Below are 20,242 nucleotides of genomic sequence, written 5' to 3' on the forward strand. Positions count from 1 at the left end.
TGCACCAAGGTGGCCCCTGATAACAGATCTCTGTGTTCGCCGATTGCTTGTCAAGATGTGGAGAAGATTAGATGAAAGAAAAAGGTCCCGAAGAATCCAGCAGCTCAAGATAGAACCAATCCATTGGCCACACACATGAGGTGAAGCATGACTCTGAAACACAATCTCAAAGGGACACAAACAGGCAGAATGATGACTTTCTGCAGCATGACAACCTGTGTGAACAGGCTATTCTTATCACAGGTTGGCAGATAAGATTGTGTTCTGTCCCTATATCTCATATGTTATCATGCCGGATGCAACGTGGTGGATTTGAACCCTTAGATTCCGCAGTGGTGGACAGGTACTTTACTACTGCACCACCCGAGTGCCTGTGAAATAAAACGTAATCATGGTAACACCAGATATTTAGAAGAAAAGTTGAAACAAACAAAATAGGAATTCCATATAGAGCATCGCAGTTCCTGCCCACTTCCTGGTTCCACTTCGAAATACTCAATGCATTTTTCCCATTGACATTTCCAAAAATATTTATATCAATTAATTTAAGCCTAGAATCAAACCATCCAGGGTCCTGGTGAATCATGACCATAAAACATTTTTTTCTGTGATTTATTTTATTTTATATTTAATTATATGATATACTATATTTAATAAATACCCTTTGTTTTGCCGTTTTCAAAAAAGTTTTTTCACAGAATCAAACGTTTTATGGTCATGATTCTGTGAAAAAACTTTTTTGAAAACGGCTTGATTCTAGGCTTAAATTAATTGATATAAATATTTTTGGAAATGTCAATGGGAAAAATGCATTTGAGTATTTTGCAGTGGAACCCGGAGGGGGCGGGAACTGTGATGCTCTGTATCAGACCTCTATATGAGACCTCAATATGCTTAATCAAAGTGAATTCCCACATCTGTCATTACCCAGACACCACCATGATCCCGCCCCCACAATCTCACACTTCCACTTGCCACACTTTAGAACAGCCTGCCTACGTAATTACTGCCAGATGAAATAACAGTGGCAGTGATGTGACACAGTATGCTGGGTGCGGATGGAAACAACAACCTTTGATACGAACAGTGACAGCAGGCATATCCCAGCAGCATTGCACCTGATAACCGCCCGACTGTTTCATATTCTGATGCCGGTGGCAGCAAAGCGCACTGTTGACTCAGGGCTCAGTGCTTCCGATGAGTATGGGGAGGTGGGCAGGCAGGCAGACCAGCTATGCAGAGTTGCAGACTGACTGTGGGGGCCTGCGCTACCAGATATGATAGTGCCTTAAGCTAACCTGTCGGTGGCTGATAAGCATCCGCTCCCAACAGGGCCCAGCACCTGGGTAGCTTAAGTGCACAGCGGTTTTTAACTTGAGCTCAGTACATACATCAGGTTGACTCTCTCTCTCTCTCTCTCTACCTTGCCAGTGAAAACTTTTCTAAAACAAAACATACTTTACTTGCGGAACTATATTTGAATGTCAGTATAAGATGTCAGAACTTGGAAGTCAATATGATGTCACCCACATTGTTTCAACATGTGCACAAAAAACATTACTTTCTGTGCGACTGGAACTGCCGCCAGGTGGTGATAACGGGCAACATCACATCTGACCCTTGACCAGTTCTGTCTCTTTCCCTTTGCTGTCACGCTACCTCTGTCCTCTCTCTTCTCATGGAAAACGATGGAGCAAACACAAAATTTCACCCACTGCTTTACACCTGTAAAACTGTGATGTGACAAATAAAACAGATTCTGATTTCAGCCATGCAATGCCCAGGCTCCCTGCTAGTATTATAGTATGAAGCTAGATTGCCTAAAATATTACCCCATTTATCAATAGTTGCTAAATATGGATAATTCCTTTAAAGGAAAAGAGTGTAACCATAGTAACCTTGTCCCTATCCTGGGCATAATTGGTGAAAACAGATAAACAAAATAGACAAACATCTGGCCAAAATAGGTTAATATTCTGTGAAAATAGCAGAACTACTAGCTCACAACGTCACATTGCAATGTGTTGTGAGCTTTACAGCAGATAGACTATTTTCGCTATTGCCGTACAACAAAGTATAGCCTGTAGAGTTTTGAGTGAACAGTTCCAAACAGAGACAGAGAGGACATCCAGGAGTTCATTTGGGTGCATTTCAATTTGTATAGTAACATCATTAAAAATCTGAAAAGCAGACGCCTTCACCTCCCACACTGTCAGTGGCAAGGACCAACAATGGCCACCTCCAAACAACCAAATAACCAAATATCCTCACAGAGCACTTCCTAACGCTTCTCTGTGCCACCGCTGCAGCATTGCTATCAGCTGACCCCTTGGTTTACAATAGGTAAAAAAGACAATCAATGGCACGTCTAAACATTAAGTTACAGTATGTGGCTGGAATTAAAAGAGACATGACTGTTGAATGGAGAGATAGGCAGAGACAGAGGGTTAACCACTTGGGTGGAGGTTTAAGTATTTATTTTGTAAAAACTAAAAACTTTAATGAAACTGTCATGCAGGGGGTGGGGGGGGGGGGGTTCTCTGTGACGCTAACTCCAGAGCCCTTCTCATGGCAAATTACCAGTGCTGTTCTTACTGATGGTGTTCGCACAGAGCCTCAACATCTCTGAGCCGACGCACGCAGATGCACACGCACACACACACACACACACACACACACACACACACACACACACACACACACACACACACACACACACACACACACACACACACACACACACACACACACACAGTTGCTGAAAGGGGGGATGTTGAACAGACCACTTGGTGCTCATTAGTTTTAAATGTCACTTCCTGGAGCACTGAAGGTTTCATACAGAAAGATAGAGGAAGGTAGAAAGAGGTGGATGGAAACAATAAAATATGAACTTTCTACTCACAGACAAATAAAGGTACCAACTGGAACCAAAACGGGTTCTGCAGAGTGATGCTATGGAACAACCATTTTTGGTTCCACTCCTTTTTTCCCTCATCCAAAAATCTGTTCGTCGAAACTAGCCGATCTACAAGCTCACAACGCAGCGCAATGCGTCGCGTTGTGAGCTTGTAGGCCAGAGGTATAAACTAGATCAACAGAAATGAACAAAATGTTCATGGTTAACCTTTTAACTGGAAACCGTTAAGATTTTTTTATTTTTTGGTGCGGAGGACGAAGGTAGCCCCCACACTATAAAGTGATGCCTGGAGGTAGCCATCCAGCCGCCATGTTACAACTGCAACTGCTTCATGAATGCTGCCCAATATGGAGAAATAAACAGTAAAATAAACTGTGAGAGAAATGAAATTATTACCACTTGGAAACATAAGAAGCTCAGAATTATTAGGATACAGTACATTACTTTTCAGTTGTCTCCCAATGGTTTCAGGTATTTAGGCACTTTTGTAAATCAAATTAAATGAGAAGAGTAAGAGATCTTCAAAGATGGAGCCCCAGTCCCTTATCAATATTATTACTTGGACGGGTTGCTATTGTAAAAATGACTGTCTTAGCGAGGCTTTTATACCCAATGCAGATGTTGCCTAATTATGTTCCAGCTACATATTTTTAATTAATACACAGTACAATTTGCAGATTTGTATGGAAAAACAAGCACCAGCAGGTACCAGTGATAGAAGGGGGATTAGCTCTCCCCAATATTATGCCTTACCACTGGGCATCCTAAATTAGATATATAGCAGTGGATAAGAAATGAATATAATTTAACTTTTTGAGCAATTTCACTTCATGGGATCAGGGAAAACTTTATTGTGAGAAATACCCTTAAATCTTGCAATCAGATTTTTGGTATTCTAATCAATATTCTGTTCTCGCACCTGTTTTCTGTAATCCTAACTTTGCTCAATGTTGTTTAGATGTTGGGTTCAAAGCCTGGAAAGATGCTGGTATTTCAAAAATACAAGATCTCTTTTGGGATGGTACTTTAAAATCTTTTGCCCAGCTTAAGACTGAATTTAGCTTATTTCAAGTACAATTTCTCCGCTATTTGCAATTTAGGAGTATCTTTAAAAACAAATGTTATAAATTACTTATATTCTCAAATATTCATTAAAGGGATATTTTACTTTCAAAAAAACTTTTGGTCATTTTATCGTCTACTCAGGCTTTTGTATGCCCCCCAGACCGTTTTTAAGTTGCTTCATTCAGTATTTCGATATTTGATATTAATTTTATCGGACACGCCCCCTTCCTATACAAACCCATTATAACTTCAAACTCCATTTTTAACATGTTAGATTCATCAAAAACACCCGTCCTTGGTTCTGGTGACTCACCCTGCCCTCCTAATACGCGAGGGGGCCGTGTTTTTTCAATAACTTTTTTCATTTATTTTTTATATTTTTTTGGGAAAATGAAAAAAATTAAATACAATAAAAAAATTAAATAACATTAATGAAAAAAGTAATCAAAAAAAGAAATATCCCTTTAACATCCCTAATATTAGTAGGGCAGAGGATTTTGGGTGCCAGCTGGATGACAAAATGTGGCAAAGAATTATTTTACTTGCAAAGCAAATCGCATGTTCCAATAGAACTCATAAGACTCAATATAAGATTATTCATAGATTATACCAAACTACATGATCGACACTAACTCAGGAATCAACTTAAATTGAGAAATTGCAAATATGAGTTCATTAACACATTCCATGCCAGAGTTTAATCTCATAATGTACTCACCAGTGCCAGCGTTTTATTGTTGTTTTTTTGTTTTTTTCATGTCGCCACAGACCTCGCTAAATAAGTTAAAAGTGCGCGTTCATTTGGTTCTAAACACACAGCGGATCTGTGAGAAACGGCCAGCGAAAACAGTTTCCAAATGCGAGCCGCCATCTTGAAGATACAGCCGATCTACAGTAAACAGTGATCAGCGAGGAGAAAAACAACAACCGAGAAAATCGAGTTTTAAACAGGATCCCAGACAGGAAGCGGATACGATCGAAAAAACCGGAACCCGAATAATTCCGTTTCCGACCGGAAACGGAAATGGATCAAAAAAATTCGGAAAGTGCACCTGGGGCGATTACAATGGGAATCGGCGGTTCGCGTAGATCTACGCGACTGGCACGCTGCGGCTTTAAATAGGTTCGCGTAGATCTACGCGACTGGCATTCAATGTGTTAAGTCAAAATAAGGTCTACTGTAGCCTACTAATTTTTGCATAACAGAACAAGCTACAGAAGCAATGAGCAATTAATGCTATTTTTTTCATTGTGCTTCACCTGGTATTCATTTGCCGCATTCACTATTCACTCACGTATAAACGGATGCACGCACACACACGCACACGCATAGGCAGACACTCCACTATACTTCCCTTTGTTTATCAAAAGTATCTGTGTGTATCGCACAAAGCAAGGTGCCGATTTGCATAAAGTTTCACACCCACTCCATTGGTTTCCTTTAACTTCTTTTAGTGATGGAGCCAAGTCAGCACATCAGGCACAATGTTCACCTCCTCCTGGTGACATCCAAACTTCACTGTCCTTTGTAAGGCCCTGAGACATGACTTAGAGTGAACATGGCCTCATATTGATCATTATGCAACGGAGAACCCTTTCAGCAGACCTGGCAGATCTATTACATCTTCCACAATGAAACACAGAGGAGACTTGCATCCATTCCCATGCATTATGCATGGTGCATTCATAACAACACAGTCTGAGATTCCCTCCGAGAACAGAAGTGAGTGAGACAAATGCCTCGGTTTGAGGACTTTAAACTTTCAACGTGATGCACTGATGGCACGACTGAACACTGAGAGGAACCTGTATCTGCATAATGTTCCTCACTTTGCATTCAGGATTTCCATATGTAAGTTGTTGAGGCGGAAAATGAAGAAAAACAAAAACAAAATGTATGCTGCGTGAAAGGAAACCTAAGTGTGCCACCAATATAAATAAATCCTACTACACCATAGCCAGGACCAATCTTAAAGCACATCTCTCCTCTTGCGTGTTGATTAGAATAAAGCGTTAATGACAATAATTGCCAGATCACAGGGATAAAAAAAAAAAAGCACAGTGTTTTTCTGTTAGATCAATCTGTCTGCAATTAAATGCCAATTTGTGCGCACAACTGATTAATGTGAAATTCAATCGGCGGGTCACAGACGCATGCAAATGACAAATGTAGGGTGGGGCACGGCGACTGCGGCTATACATCCACTAATCATAATGGACTAGTCCATTAACACACGTACCGCAGCGCACAGGCTGATTATTAAGTGAGGTAGACGAGTGTAATTCCAACTTTTATCTCGCTTCCGTCCCCCAAGTCCTCCAAGTGAGAAAGGCATTGCTCTTCTCCTGGTGTGTTCATTATGTATGTGTTTATTTGATTATTTATTATGGACTATGTGTGTCTGTGTGCTTCGTTCTTGTGTGGGTGCATGTGATGTAGTGCACTCAAAAGGCAGGTTTTGAAGTAATTAGCAGATGCCGTTGTTCTTAGAGGGAGATTGTCAAGGTTAATGATAGAGACGAATGAGCCGGATTGACGTGTAATTAGACTGATGGATGGAATTGCGGAGTGCTCGCATGCTCTCTCACACACACACACACACACCTACACACACCTACACACACACACACACACACACACACACACACACACACACACACACACACACACACACACACACACACACACACACACACACACATCCATTCCATTAACTTGCTTTAAACAAAATGTCGATTCTGAAAGGTTCCATACAATTGTCTTAAATTGTGATCTGAACATGAGGGGAAACACTGTTTAAATACCACATAATGCCACATGTTAAAAGCTCACATTCACACTTACAGGATTACACAACACGCACGCACGCACGCACGCACGCACGCACGCACGCACGCACGCACGCACACAATTCCAAACCTCTGCAGCTGTCTGCAGATGGAAGAGGTGTTGCTGAACCTTGTTTTCAAAAAATCTTATTTGACCATTTCCCTCTTTTTTCCATGCTTGGTCCATTTGTGCATTTACAGTGATGGAAAGTATCTAAGTACATTTACTCAAGTACTGTACTTACATTTGGAGGTACTTTTACTTTACTGGAGCATTTCCATTTTTCTATTTGAAAATAGCCGATCTACAAGCTCACAACGCATCACAAAGCGACGCGTTGTGAGCTTGTAGATCTGCTATTTTCAAAAGATTTTGTATACATTTGAAACCTGTGAAATGGGACATTCTGCATAATGAGTACTTTTACTTTTGGTACTTTAAGTATATTTTGATGCCAATACTTTTGTATTTTTTTTTTGTCAAGTAAATGTTTTATTCTGGACTTTTACTTATAACAGAGTATTTCTACATTGCAGTATTGATACTTTTATTTAAGTAAGAAATGTGGTTACTTACGGTACTGTATGTCTGTGCTTTCATCCCTAAATGTGCATCTACAAGGACTGAAATGGTTAATGTATGTTTTGTAATTATAATCAAAGCAGTTTATAAAAGCAACTTCCCCAGAATGGAAAACAACCAAGACCTGTCAAGCAGCCCTTTTGTTAGAAAAGAGAATCAGTTTTTAAAGACGCAACAACCGGTATATAGGATGGAATGACCTCTACTATTTTATAAGGCCACTATTGATTTCATCCAGACAAAAAGGTTTTAAACAGACCTTTCCTTTTTGTTGTTGTCTTCTTTCTTTCTACTTTCAGTGCAGGCACAACAGAATCACTTGACGGTTTCACAGAGTAGGAATTTATTATCTCATCTTGTGTTTATATGCCCAGTCCCACATGGACCTATAAAACCCACACTGCAGCTTGGGCCGGTCAAAGTCAGCAATTTTGTAAGTAAAATAGAGGTCGGCAAAATGTCATGTTTTCGGCCAACCCCCAGCTCTCCTATTAGTCTCAACGCCCAAGCAATAAAGCAAAGTTTAAACTATTAGTTACCCCAACAGCCAAGGACGTCATGCACACTTGTACTTCACCAACTTTAGACAGATTTAGTGTATAACAATTAATCAATGGAGTGCATATCTTATTCTCCACCATCCATACCAAGGTCTGAATAAATTGTGAAATTGCAGCCATCAGGACCAGAGGAAGTTGGTGTGTGTTGTATTTTTCTTTTGGAAGCCAATAACTGCCAGTAGGGCAGTGGTTCTCTAAGTGGTGTGTAGGACCCTCAGGGTTCCTTGAGGGGGTTCCAAATGGACCCTTTTACATGTCTGTAACACACACACACACGCACACGCACACGCACACGCACAAAAACATCATCTCCGCCTCGCGGCCTGTCGGAAATAATAATATCAGAATATTAATGTATGTCTGCCAGCAGTAATTTACACAACACATCCCCTCAATCACTGCTGAAGGTTAGGGCAGACATTCATTTGGCCCAATCAATATCTTTTTATTTAGTATAGTGCTCTTAAAGGCCAACTGTTGCCTTGTGGGGAAAATGTCAATGAGCATTTCCCAATAATGTTTTCCAGCGTTCCATTTGGATGGCTGGAATTATTTGTCAGAGGGACGCATTTCACTTACGCGCATATGATAAATGGACATGTCAAAAGAGAATGGATCACCAGGACAGGCTTTTACTATAATTATTAACATCAAGCTGCATTCATTTTTCAAAACACTGGATGCATGCATGAGACAGAGCCAGTGGCCATGCGTTCAGATGTGCTGAGATTTTGGACAATGAGTTGATGGCGTTGTCGGTTGGATGGCTTGGCAAGAATAATTGGCAAGAATCTGCCCACATTTTTCAGAAATGCACAAAATGTGACACAGTGGCTAAAGCCAGTCATTTTACTCAACCCTAGTGCTTGGGCCAAAGTATAGATACCCATTACCCATAGTAGAAGTTGCTCAGTCAAATTTGTACTTGAGTTAAAGTACTGGGGAAATATAGTCAAAAGTACAATAAAGTGCAATATTTGGCTTCAAAATGTAAAGGAGTAGAAGACATACTTATCCAAAAATACTAAAACCCAAGTACTGATACTAAAAGAAAATTACTTAGGTACAGTACTCACATGAATGTACTGTTTTACTTTGTTACTGTACATTACAGTAATACTGTATACTGCCCATGCACATCATGTGCATGTTAAAGCACTGGGGATGCAGACAAGCTACACTTGTTTGCAAGTCATGGCACCTGTCAAAAACAAATGATTCATTGTGACACCCATCAGTCAGTGTCATTTCAATCTTGCAGAGAGAGTGACAGCTGTTCCTCGGCTGCATTACGTTTGTCCAAATAACCCACAGCAGCAAATGTAGCGTCCTGCAGATCTCCATAGCGTCATTCAGTGGTCTGAGGGGCTGTGTCAGGGATTGTGTCTTTATTAATAGGGGTTGTTTAGTTGCACTGGATAGTTCTATTATTATTTTGAAGTTATGCAGCCATTTCCACCGGAGGGCGTGAGCATAATGATTGTAGATAGCTGATTGCTAGTGACAGTAATGCACACGGATGCACACACACGCCACATGAGTTGTGACATTAATGGCATATAATGAAATGATGCATAATGGCTTTACAGTGCACATGTGTTGTCACTTGAATGACTGTCAGCTCGCATAACAGTGAAAGTTGTTGATGTGCAACTGTTGCCAGAAGGGATGTGGGGGTTGAAGTGCTGCATCACTGAGAACAACAAGGGTCTCAGGGATGATGTCTGTAGTGTACAAAGGTCACTGTGTGTACAGGTATGCACTCTGACACATATAGGGAATGTATGTGTCAGAAATGCAGATGCAGTACACCTATGATACCATACCGTTTTGAGCCCTTTTGAAGCACTTTCCCCATAGGAAAATAGTTAATACAGCTATCTGTAAGCTGGCAGGTCCATTTCGTGTTTGATTTGGCTATCTACTAACTTTTCTTGTTTCCTCTGTCTCTTTCAATTGGAAAGTTTCTGTTCTTACATTCAACCTCCAAAATAGCATTCCTAAACCGGTTATGATTAACTTTTAGAACTTCTTCATATTAATGTATGGAATACTGTATGTAAAACATACATTTATGTATGTTATGTAATGTGCTACTGTGTGCCGCTATAAATGCAAACAATACAATTCACGTCAGATAGGCTAAAATGAAATAGCCTTAATTTCATATTGTTATGAGGCCTGCTCTTCTCTTGATAACTTACATGTATAACTAAAATAATAACTCCAAAGAACCAATAAGGTACATACATCATATGCCCAAGTACTGTCAATTTGTATAGGCATGGCTTATTAACACTGAATACTTTGCTGTGTTGTAGGGCTGCACAGCAAACCCAACCATGATGAAACAATGGCCAGTGCTATTACTTTACATGAAACCATGGCAAGTTGGTAGTGTCACGACTGCCACACCCACTCCACCTTTCTTCCCCTCTTTCTAGTTCTCATCTGATTATAGGAGTGGAGACAGGGGTGCAAGACAGGAGGCGGAGACAACCAATCAGGAAGTCTATAAAGCCAGGCTCGACGCTTCATGCTCTGCCAGATCATCAGTCTCTGTTCGACCTAGTCAGTCGCTTTCCACCTGGGCTAGCATTATTCTCAGTGTGTATCCTGAATACTTACCTTTCTTTCCTGTGCTTGTAGTAACCAACTGAACCCTGGAAGTCTGCCTCTGCTCTGCTGTGACCCTGTATCCACCACTGCTACACTCGGCTCCACTCCTGTATCTGTACCTGGACGTCTGCCTCTGCCATCACTGCTGGGATCCACCATTGCTGCATTCAGCTCACCTCAAACAGTATCTGAATAAACCTATATTCTATAACTGCAACTCAATCCTGTCTGTCTCCGTGTTTGCACCTGGGTTCAAGGAACTTACAATATGACAGGTAGATTTCTTGTTGATGTCTGGGGAGGGTGGTGTCAAAACTATAGAAAACCGAAAACCCAAATAAAACTGCATACTATGGGTGTTAGCCAATGGAGCTTGTTTGTACACAGTAATATTATCTTCAGTATTCATTTTATTATTGTAAAAATGGCTACACATACTAGGTTTAGTCCACACCCATGAGAGTTAATATACCACTTCTGAACATCAAGGAATGTCTTCTTCAGCGCCGTGTTGGTTAACAAACAGCTTACAATAACACTGGGACTGTTGGCTGTACTCCTCTGTGCTTGTGTTGGTCCCTAATGATCTGTTGCCGAGTCTCCTGCGAGCCAGCTTTATTAGATCATTTCTCAGCTGTCCCACAGGAGATTCAACACAGTCTGGTGGGATCACTTCACTTCAGCGAGTCAATGGTGAGTCAATCTCACGCATCGCACATCGGCCGACGCTTCAATCTAGCCATCAAAGAGATAAACACAGCCATGATTCTGTCTGGAGATAGAGGTCATCGAAAGTCCACAGTGTTTCTCAGTGACACCACCCACACACAACTTTGCTGTGTGTTCACAATGCATCTCCTAACCAAGCATTTTCTAACATTAAAAAAGAAAAGTCACATTTCTTAAGAAGCGGCATGCAATAAGCTGCGTCGGCAGAAGTCACCTCTTTGCTGATAGGCTGCTTCCTCAAAGGCGGGCAGCTATTATGATACGTTGGCGATATCTCTCACTGCACCTTGTGCTGAGGGGCAGAAACAGATCAGCCCACGTTGGAACATCCAAAAGGTAATGCAGGAGCGTAAACAAATTGAGATTAGAGCTCAATTTGCAAACATTAAACATAAAACTCATACATACAAACTGGGATATCAACACAGTTTCACATATATAGGTAAACCTTCCATGCATGTATTAACACACGCACACGCACGCACACGCACTAACACACGCACGCACTAACACACGCACACGCACACGCGAACAAACATGCACAAACAACACACAGCTGCAAAAGTAGTGTTTATGTCAGCTCAAGGCTATTTTGCAGCGTTTCTGATACATTACAGTTCAGCATATTCTTTAAATGTAAAACATTTCCTTGTGAGTGTTTACCTTGTCCCCTTCACCAGCCTAAGCTGAGCTACAGTAATACAGATTTCTCCAGGATCCCCTCCCCCAAATCAGTAAAAATCAATATCATTTTGGGGTTTCTGATCCGGACGGAGCGTTACGTTACGTCATCAGGTGGCCGGAACCAACGACCGGAACCACTGGCGCTGTGCATCTCCAAAATGATTCCCCTAGTTTAAAACTTGTTTAGTTTGGTATAATAATCGTTTGGTTGGTAACTCGTAGCGAGACTAAACTAATTGATTTGCGTTATGTGGGGAACAAAAACAATGCGACGCCAACCGTAACCAACCACCGGAAACACGATTATTTCTTTCCTTTTTTCTAAACCGGATCACATGGCTAGTTGTAGAACGAATACCAGGCTTTCCTTCGAGGTGGAAAGTCTGATGACGCGAGGTTACCCCCAAATTGAGTTCCCTGAATACCCTGAGCTCCTTTGCCCTGACTTCCTATGCCCTTCTGAGGTAGTTTTCTTGCTCTATTGAATAAAATGCAATTAGCTTCAATACATTTTGGATTATTAGTTTTATAGGCAGTTTTTTTCGGAATCCTAGGAACATCCTTGACATGCCTACGTGTATTGCACACTAATGATTGTTTGATACTGTAGTAAATACGACTCTGCACTTGACCCATTCCTGACCTTTAGGAGCAGTGGACAGCCACTGAGCAGTGCCTGGACACCAACAGCAGCTCTAAGGTCATTTGGCATGTCTTGTCATGTGGGAGGAAAGTCACATGAGCACCTCCACACAGAAAATACCACCATGCCACACACTGTAAAGCATTGGTTCTCAAAGTGGGGTCCGGGGACCCCCAGGGGTACTTGAGGGGGTTCCAGGGGGTCCCCAGCTAAATGATGGACAGGAACCAAATGGACCCTTGTGGGTCTGTAACTCTGAGAGTGTACAAATGGAACCATTGGTTCCAATGGTTCCATTTGTACACTCTCAGAGTTAGATTAACATTGATATTACAATATAATTGGGGTCCCAGAGATATACATGCCATTAAATGGGGGTCCGTAGCCTAATGCATGTCAAACTGGGGGTCCTTGAAATTAAAATGGTTGAGAATCACTGCTAGAGCCGTAAAAATCTTCTCTTATGGGGGTCCCTGGCTTATCTTTTCAAATGGGGGTCCGCTGGGTAATAAGTGTCAATTTGGGGGTCCTTGACATGAAAAAGTTTGAGAACTACTGCTGTAAAGCATTTGATAGATGGATAGATGGATAGATAGATTATCTATCTGTCCATGTTTGCGATTTGACATTATTGTTTTGTTTTTATTCGCACTTTAGATGAAAATGTATTTAGTCATTGTAGTGTTTGTGTAATTATTTTGAGTTATGTTCATTTCATTTCATCTTTATGTAATGATTGTAGAATGTTCATGACCGTTTTCATCAAGTTGGTGGTTGGTGCATACATGCAGTACAAAGGGAGAGACTATCTTACTGTAATACAGTATACTTTATTTCCCAGCTTACACATTTCACATACCTTAGGCCTTAGACACCACTAACACTATTATAAGATTATCCTTTATGATCCGCACTCCACTTACAGGTTTATGCCTGCTTCCACAGGATTCATTCCATCAGATTATGAGAGCTCAAGTCCCAGAGGTTGCGCTTATAAAAACTCAGCAAACAAGCAGCTCATATGAAATATTAGATTTAGAGGTGATTTACCAGTGTCTAGGACTGTTATCACACCAGCGGAGCACAGCACAGCACAGCACAGCACAGCACATGCTCATCTCCATGAAGTGTCGCTTGGCCAAACGTCAAGTAAGTAAGACAAATTATAGATACAATAGAAACAAAGTTAAAGTACAGGTAGAATGACAGGTATGATAAACCTCTTAATATAGTATGATATCGCTAGCACAAGTGGGGAAGGTGCAAGAAGCAGAAGAATCCAAATACAGAAAACTCCCTTCTCTGTATCCATATTCATTAAAATTAAATTAAAACATTTTGATTAATAGCCTAAATATGAAAACGGAGCCAATGTTGGCTAAGGGCCCTCTTCAAGATAATTTGTGTTTGAAATGCAGCACTTGCAAGGAAAATATTAGTTTTTGAGGCATAATTAAAATTCTTCTCAAAGTGTCCCTTCAACTTTGTTGTGATTGGTTCGGTTTGTTGGCTCTGACAGCAAAAGAAAAGTGGAGGTGAATGATAGGCTCCATATTGTTTCCAACATGAATGGCAGTGAATGGTATTTAGTAAGGAGCAAAAGACTGACTCATCAGGGAACCATAAACTTGGTGTGTTTTTTGAGCCAGACAGCTGGAAGACAGCTGTATCCCATACCCCAACTAGAAAAAGTGCTCCAGAAAAAGTGCACAGGTCTCCGCCAGGTCAGGTAGGTTATTGTGGCCTCCTGGTGGCGCTATAATAGGCCAATGTGTTTTGGGTGACATTTGCTCCTCAACATAGTGTGAATGTGCGTGCAAAGTTTGACCGTAATCGGACGCTGCGTTCAAGATTTGCAGCATTTTGTTCAAAACAAGCCACTACTGCAAACTTTAGATGTCAATCGTAGCCAATCATGATGGAATATGAAAAATCAAACACATCCGTCTTGATCACATGACTATAGAGATCATGTGTACTGATTTGCGTGAAATTTGGATAAAATCGGAAGAAATAATATAAAAAAATGTGTTTTACATACTGTAAGTCGGCCTCTTGGTGGCGCTATAAAAGGCAGATGTGAAAAATGCAGGGCAAAGGTTTTTCCTTGACCTCTAGGGAGTGCGCTTACAAAGTTTTACACAGATTGGTGCAGTTATAGGTAAAAACATGAATCGGCCTGTTATAGCGCCACCATGGGGCTGATTTGAAAATTTTCAAGTCGCATTTCTTCCTCGGCATAGTGGAAATATGCGTGCAAAATTTCAAGGAAATTACATGCTGTGTTCATGATTTGAGGCATTTTGTTCAAAACGGAGCATTCCTGCAAACTTTGGAAGCCATTTTTAGCCAATCAGGATGGAATATGACAAATCTGAAAGACCCCTTTTGTTTAATGACTATAGAGATACTGTGTACCGATTTGCGGGAGTTTTGGACAAAATCTGTAGGAGTACTGTCAAAAAATATGTTTTGCACAAATCAGCCTCCTGGTGGCGCTATAAAAGGCCCATGTGAGGTTCTGCTGTGGCATCCAGGGAGTGTGTGTGCGCAGTTTCACTGCGAGCAAGCCAACGGTGCCAGAGATTAGCTGTCCACAGACAGAATGACGGACACACGGACGGACGGACACACGGACGGACGGACGGACGGACAGGGGGCAAAACATACTCTCTCGCCATGCCTTTCGGCCTGGCGGAGACAATAATTAAGAATGTGCCAGAGTAGAAACCAAAAGTGGACCACATTACATTCCATGCCTGTTTAATGTAATGCCACATTGGGCGTGTATAATGTGTAATGGTCATGAGTCCTTAAAATACTTCACCAAACTTACATGCCTAAATCTATCTATGCGTAAAAATATACAATACTGTTTCTTGACCGTATGAATTAACAACTTCAACAAACGTGTGAAATCACTGTTGAGGCAGGAGAACAACATGGTGGTGCCACAGATTTATATGGGCTGTCAGCTCTCTGTTAATATTTGCTCTGTGGTATTACTGCCCATTGAAAGCTTACCTACCACAGCTCTGGTCTGCCTCAGGTGCAGAAGGTGTTGGGCCCATTCAAGAGCTTGCCTCCTGTAGCTCTTGTTGCTGTCCCTCCCTGGAACTGAATGTATTACTGTGCCCATCAAAGTGCACTACCCCCTTACTTGAGTCAAACTCCTGTAAAACCTCCAATGCAATCAGATCAACAAAAATAAATACTTTATTTAACTTTATTTGTTAATTTAGACAGGACAGCGCATATTAATGAACAATACATACATTTTATGTATTTATTTATTTATCAGGGACAGTGCACATTAATCAACATGTCAGTTTTTCACATCCACGTAAATGAGCCAGAGTTAGCCAGAATTGGCTAATTTTCATCATTTCATACATGATGTAACATGATCTAATGTTTACTGGATTTAGCAAAGATGCAGATTTTCTGAATCTTCTTGGGCTGAAGATAAATCTAGCTGCACTAAAAAGTGGGTGCTGTGAGTGGTGAGGAATACAATGTGAGGCCAGTTGCATTTAAGAAAAGAAAAGAAAAGAAAATAATCAAAAAGAAAAGAAAAGAAAAGAGAACCTGTGGGCCCCAGCCCACTGGTTGATCATAACTGATCTACTGTAGCTACAGTCGCTGTCTCCGGTTCTGAAGCTGAAGTCAAGAGTTATTGCCCATTGAAGAGCTTAATTGCCTACTGGAGCACTGTTCGCTGTCCATGGTGCTGAAGTCAGGCCGCTTCTCTCCTTGGTGGCTAATAGAGTTGATAAAGGGTCGTAAATCCTGCTCTATGTTATTTATAACTATTTGTAGTTAAACAGCAGAAAACCCAGTGTAAAAAGGATGAGACGAAATCAAAGACAGACACAGGCCGGTTCTCAAATTAAAAGGTTGACATTGTATTAAGAGAAAGAATCAATCCACGAGGCACCGTACAGCAAAAATATCTCTCTGATATTACAAATACAGGCAATAGTATTTATACACAAGTTGGAGTCCAAACATCAGATATAAGGTGGATCCTAACGATTGGTTAAGACCCTTAGACGTCAGATCATATCTGATGAGCTGTCAGGCATCAGGGTGTCATCATAATAAGTTGTTGTTCATCTTATAGTGTCCTTGTGTACAACTTTTGGTTCCATAAACAAGTTATTCCTTCGATATCATAGGACATGTGGCAGGTTTATCTGTGACAGGGTGACAGCTGACAGAGTAAATTAGTGACAATATCCCGGTCATACAGAGGTATAGGTTATCGTACAGAGATACAGGTCATTAGGACATTAAATCACAAAGCGTTGACCAAGACATGTTTTTACTGATTGGAAACATATGGAGCCGGCACCAGATAGCAAATATGGAGTCAGCTACATGGCCTTGGTAGAGAAAGTATAGTAGAGTTACAAAAGGCATGTTTACAAGACTGAAGTACAGGCCCAAAAAGACATCACTATATTAATTTGACTGGTTAGATCGATATTTCTAGATCATATCAATCTGGTCCACAAAACATATAGTTTTAACTCCATCAGTGGCTCTTAGATGAGGCCCACAGTGACACTACAATACATAATATTGATACTATATTAATAATAATATTGAAGGAAACTCATGTATTCATCCATCCATCCATCCGTATACCCACGCACGCGCACACACACACCCACCCACCCACCCACCCACACACACACACACACACACACACACACACACACACACACACACACACACACACACACACACACACACACACACACACACACACACACACACACACACACACACACACACACACACACACACACACACACACTTCATTCATTTGACTATCTCATAAAAACCATAGAATATTTTGTGAAAAGTTGTCCTTTGTAGAATTCACCAGCTAGTAGCAGACATTCAAAACCTAAGTTTTACTAATTACAATATATATTGGGGATCTCTGTCTTTCACAAGATAACTCACGTAACAGTCTTCTCCTGTCATGGTTTTTCAGCCAGTCGCCAAGAGAGATGACAGAACAGATTAATTTGCTTGTTGTTCTCTTCACCTACAGTTCTGTCACGAGAGAAATAAAAGTACCTGCAGCCTGCTAGTCTATAAAATTGAACTTGAACTAGAAAAAGTGCTCCTCGGAGCACAGGTCTCCGCCAGGTCAGGTAGGTTGTTGTGGGCCAGCAATGTTCGGAATTCGCCAATCAGGATGGAATAGGAAAAATCGGACGGAACCATCTTGATCACTTGACTACAGAGATAATATGTACCGATTTGCATGATGTTTGGACAAAATATGTTGGAGTAATATAAAAAAGAAAAGTGTTGCAAAAATCTGCCTCCTGGTGGCGCTATAATAGGGCAATGTTAAAAGGGTGGCATTTGTTCCTCAACGAAGTGCGAATGTGTGTGCAAAGTTTCACCGCAATCGGACGCTGGGTTCATGATTTGCAGCATTTTGTTCAAAACGGGCCACTCCTGCAAAGTTTAGATGTCAATCTTAGCCAATCAGGATGGAATATGAGAAATCAAAGAGATCCGTCTTGATCACATGACTATAGAGATCATGTGTACCGATTTGCGTGAAATTTGGATAAAATCTGAAGGCTTAATATCAAAAAATGTATTTTACTTTAGACGGCCTCCTGGTGGCGCTATAAAAGGCAAATGTGAAAAATGCAGGGCAAAGGTTTTTCCTTGGCCTCTAGAGAGTGTGAAAACAAAGTTTTACACAGATCGGTGCAGTTATTGGTAAAAACACGAATCGGCCTGTTATAGCGTCACCATGAGGCAGATTTGAAAAATGTTAAGTGGCATTTCTTCCTTGGCCTAATGGGAATGTGCGTGTGGAATTTCATGGAAATTGCAAGCTGCGTTCATGATTTGAGGCATTTTGTTCAAAACGGACCAATCCTTTAAACTTTGGAGGCCAACCTTAACCAATGAGGATGGAATCTGGGAAATCGGACAGATCCGGGTTGATCACATGACTATAGAGATAGTGTGTACCGATTTGTATGACGTTTGGACCAAATCTGTAGGAGTACAGTAAATAAATGTGTTTTGCAAAAAGCAGCCTCCTGGTGGCGCTATAACAGGCCCATGTGAAAATTTTGGGGCAGAGGTTCTGAATTGGCATCCAGGGAGTGTGTGCGCACAGTTTCGCTGCGATCAAGCCAACGGTGCCAGAGATTAGCTGCGGACAGACGGACACACACACGGACGGACGGACGGACAGGGTGCAAAACATACTCTCTCGCCATGCCTTTCGGCCTGGCGGAGACAATAAACACATGCAGTGCAATATGTGCAGTTAGCCATGTGAAGCAATCTTTGAGGACACTAATACATAAGAAGAGAGCAATGGACCCTTCGCTAAACCCCACCCCAAAAGCGATTGTCCAATGCCAGCTTAGCAACCGTTGTTAGCCTGGCATAGGTCTGGCAAGCTTTCGTCACCTGCCATAGCTGTCAATGTTATTTCGCCCGCACACACACAATCATTTGCAACATAATAGCAAGAATAGGAATACCACGATAACGCAATGGTGACTATGAACCACGTACCCAAACCCGTTGGAGGCTGCTTTTCCCAAGCTGAAATCTGCACTATGGCTGTGTTGTTGAACACATACACAGCTTAACGTCAGGAAAGTTACACGACACGACTCACTCGCCCAGGTGGTGTCAATAATAGGCTACTACTCACCGTGATCGTAACAAAATTCAGAATCACAGCGCTGCCTGTTTCGGATTCCGCACGTTAAAGTATATTCATTCATTTGTTCGTCTATTTATTAACTGCTACTGTAGTCTTACCCTGCGGTACATGAAAACTCCTGTTACAGTCATGGATCAACTTCAACCTGGTGTTTGCACTTTCTCCATTTACGGTCCGTACATATATATAAACGTTCAGATTTCAAATATAAATTGCTTAACCTATGGCCACGGATGTTAAAATGATGCACGGGACTCTCAAAAGTACCCGTATATTCTGTATTGTTCAATAAAAAAAGCATTTTAATCCGATCGGTGGCCATTTTCTCATAGAGTTATAATGTATGTTATGTATGTATAATGTGTGCAATACACCTACCAACCGATAGGGTCACTTTGTTGAAAGCATTTGGAGAAAATGGCCACCGATCAGATTTAAATGCTTTTTAGTGAACAATACGGATGATACGGGTACTTTTGAGAGCCCGTACATAAATGTAACATTCGTGGCCATGGGATAAGCACTTTATATTTGAAATATGAACGTTTCTGTAGATGTACGGGCTATAAATGGAGAAAGTGCAAAACACCAGGTTGAAATTCATCCATGACGGTCGAGAGACAGACGACCGTCGTGTATCCATGGCTATTACTCCCTCTAACATTTCCCGTGTTTTTAGTTTATTGAAATAATGTCATGCACATTTGTCCAGTGCATAGCCTACTGCAGGCCTTGTTGACTAGATTTAGAAGAGATTTTGAAGCTATTGCTGCTGAAATGATCGATTATTTTTAAGGGGAAAAGCTGTCATTTAACATGCAAGTCAATGGGTGAGAAGCAGAGATTGCCAGGCGCTGCCAGGCCTGGGTGTGACTAACTTCGCACCACC

Source organism: Gymnoscopelus braueri (assembly GCF_963280865.1).
Source record: "Gymnoscopelus braueri genome assembly, chromosome: 21".
NCBI classification, from domain to species: domain Eukaryota; kingdom Metazoa; phylum Chordata; class Actinopteri; order Myctophiformes; family Myctophidae; genus Gymnoscopelus; species Gymnoscopelus braueri.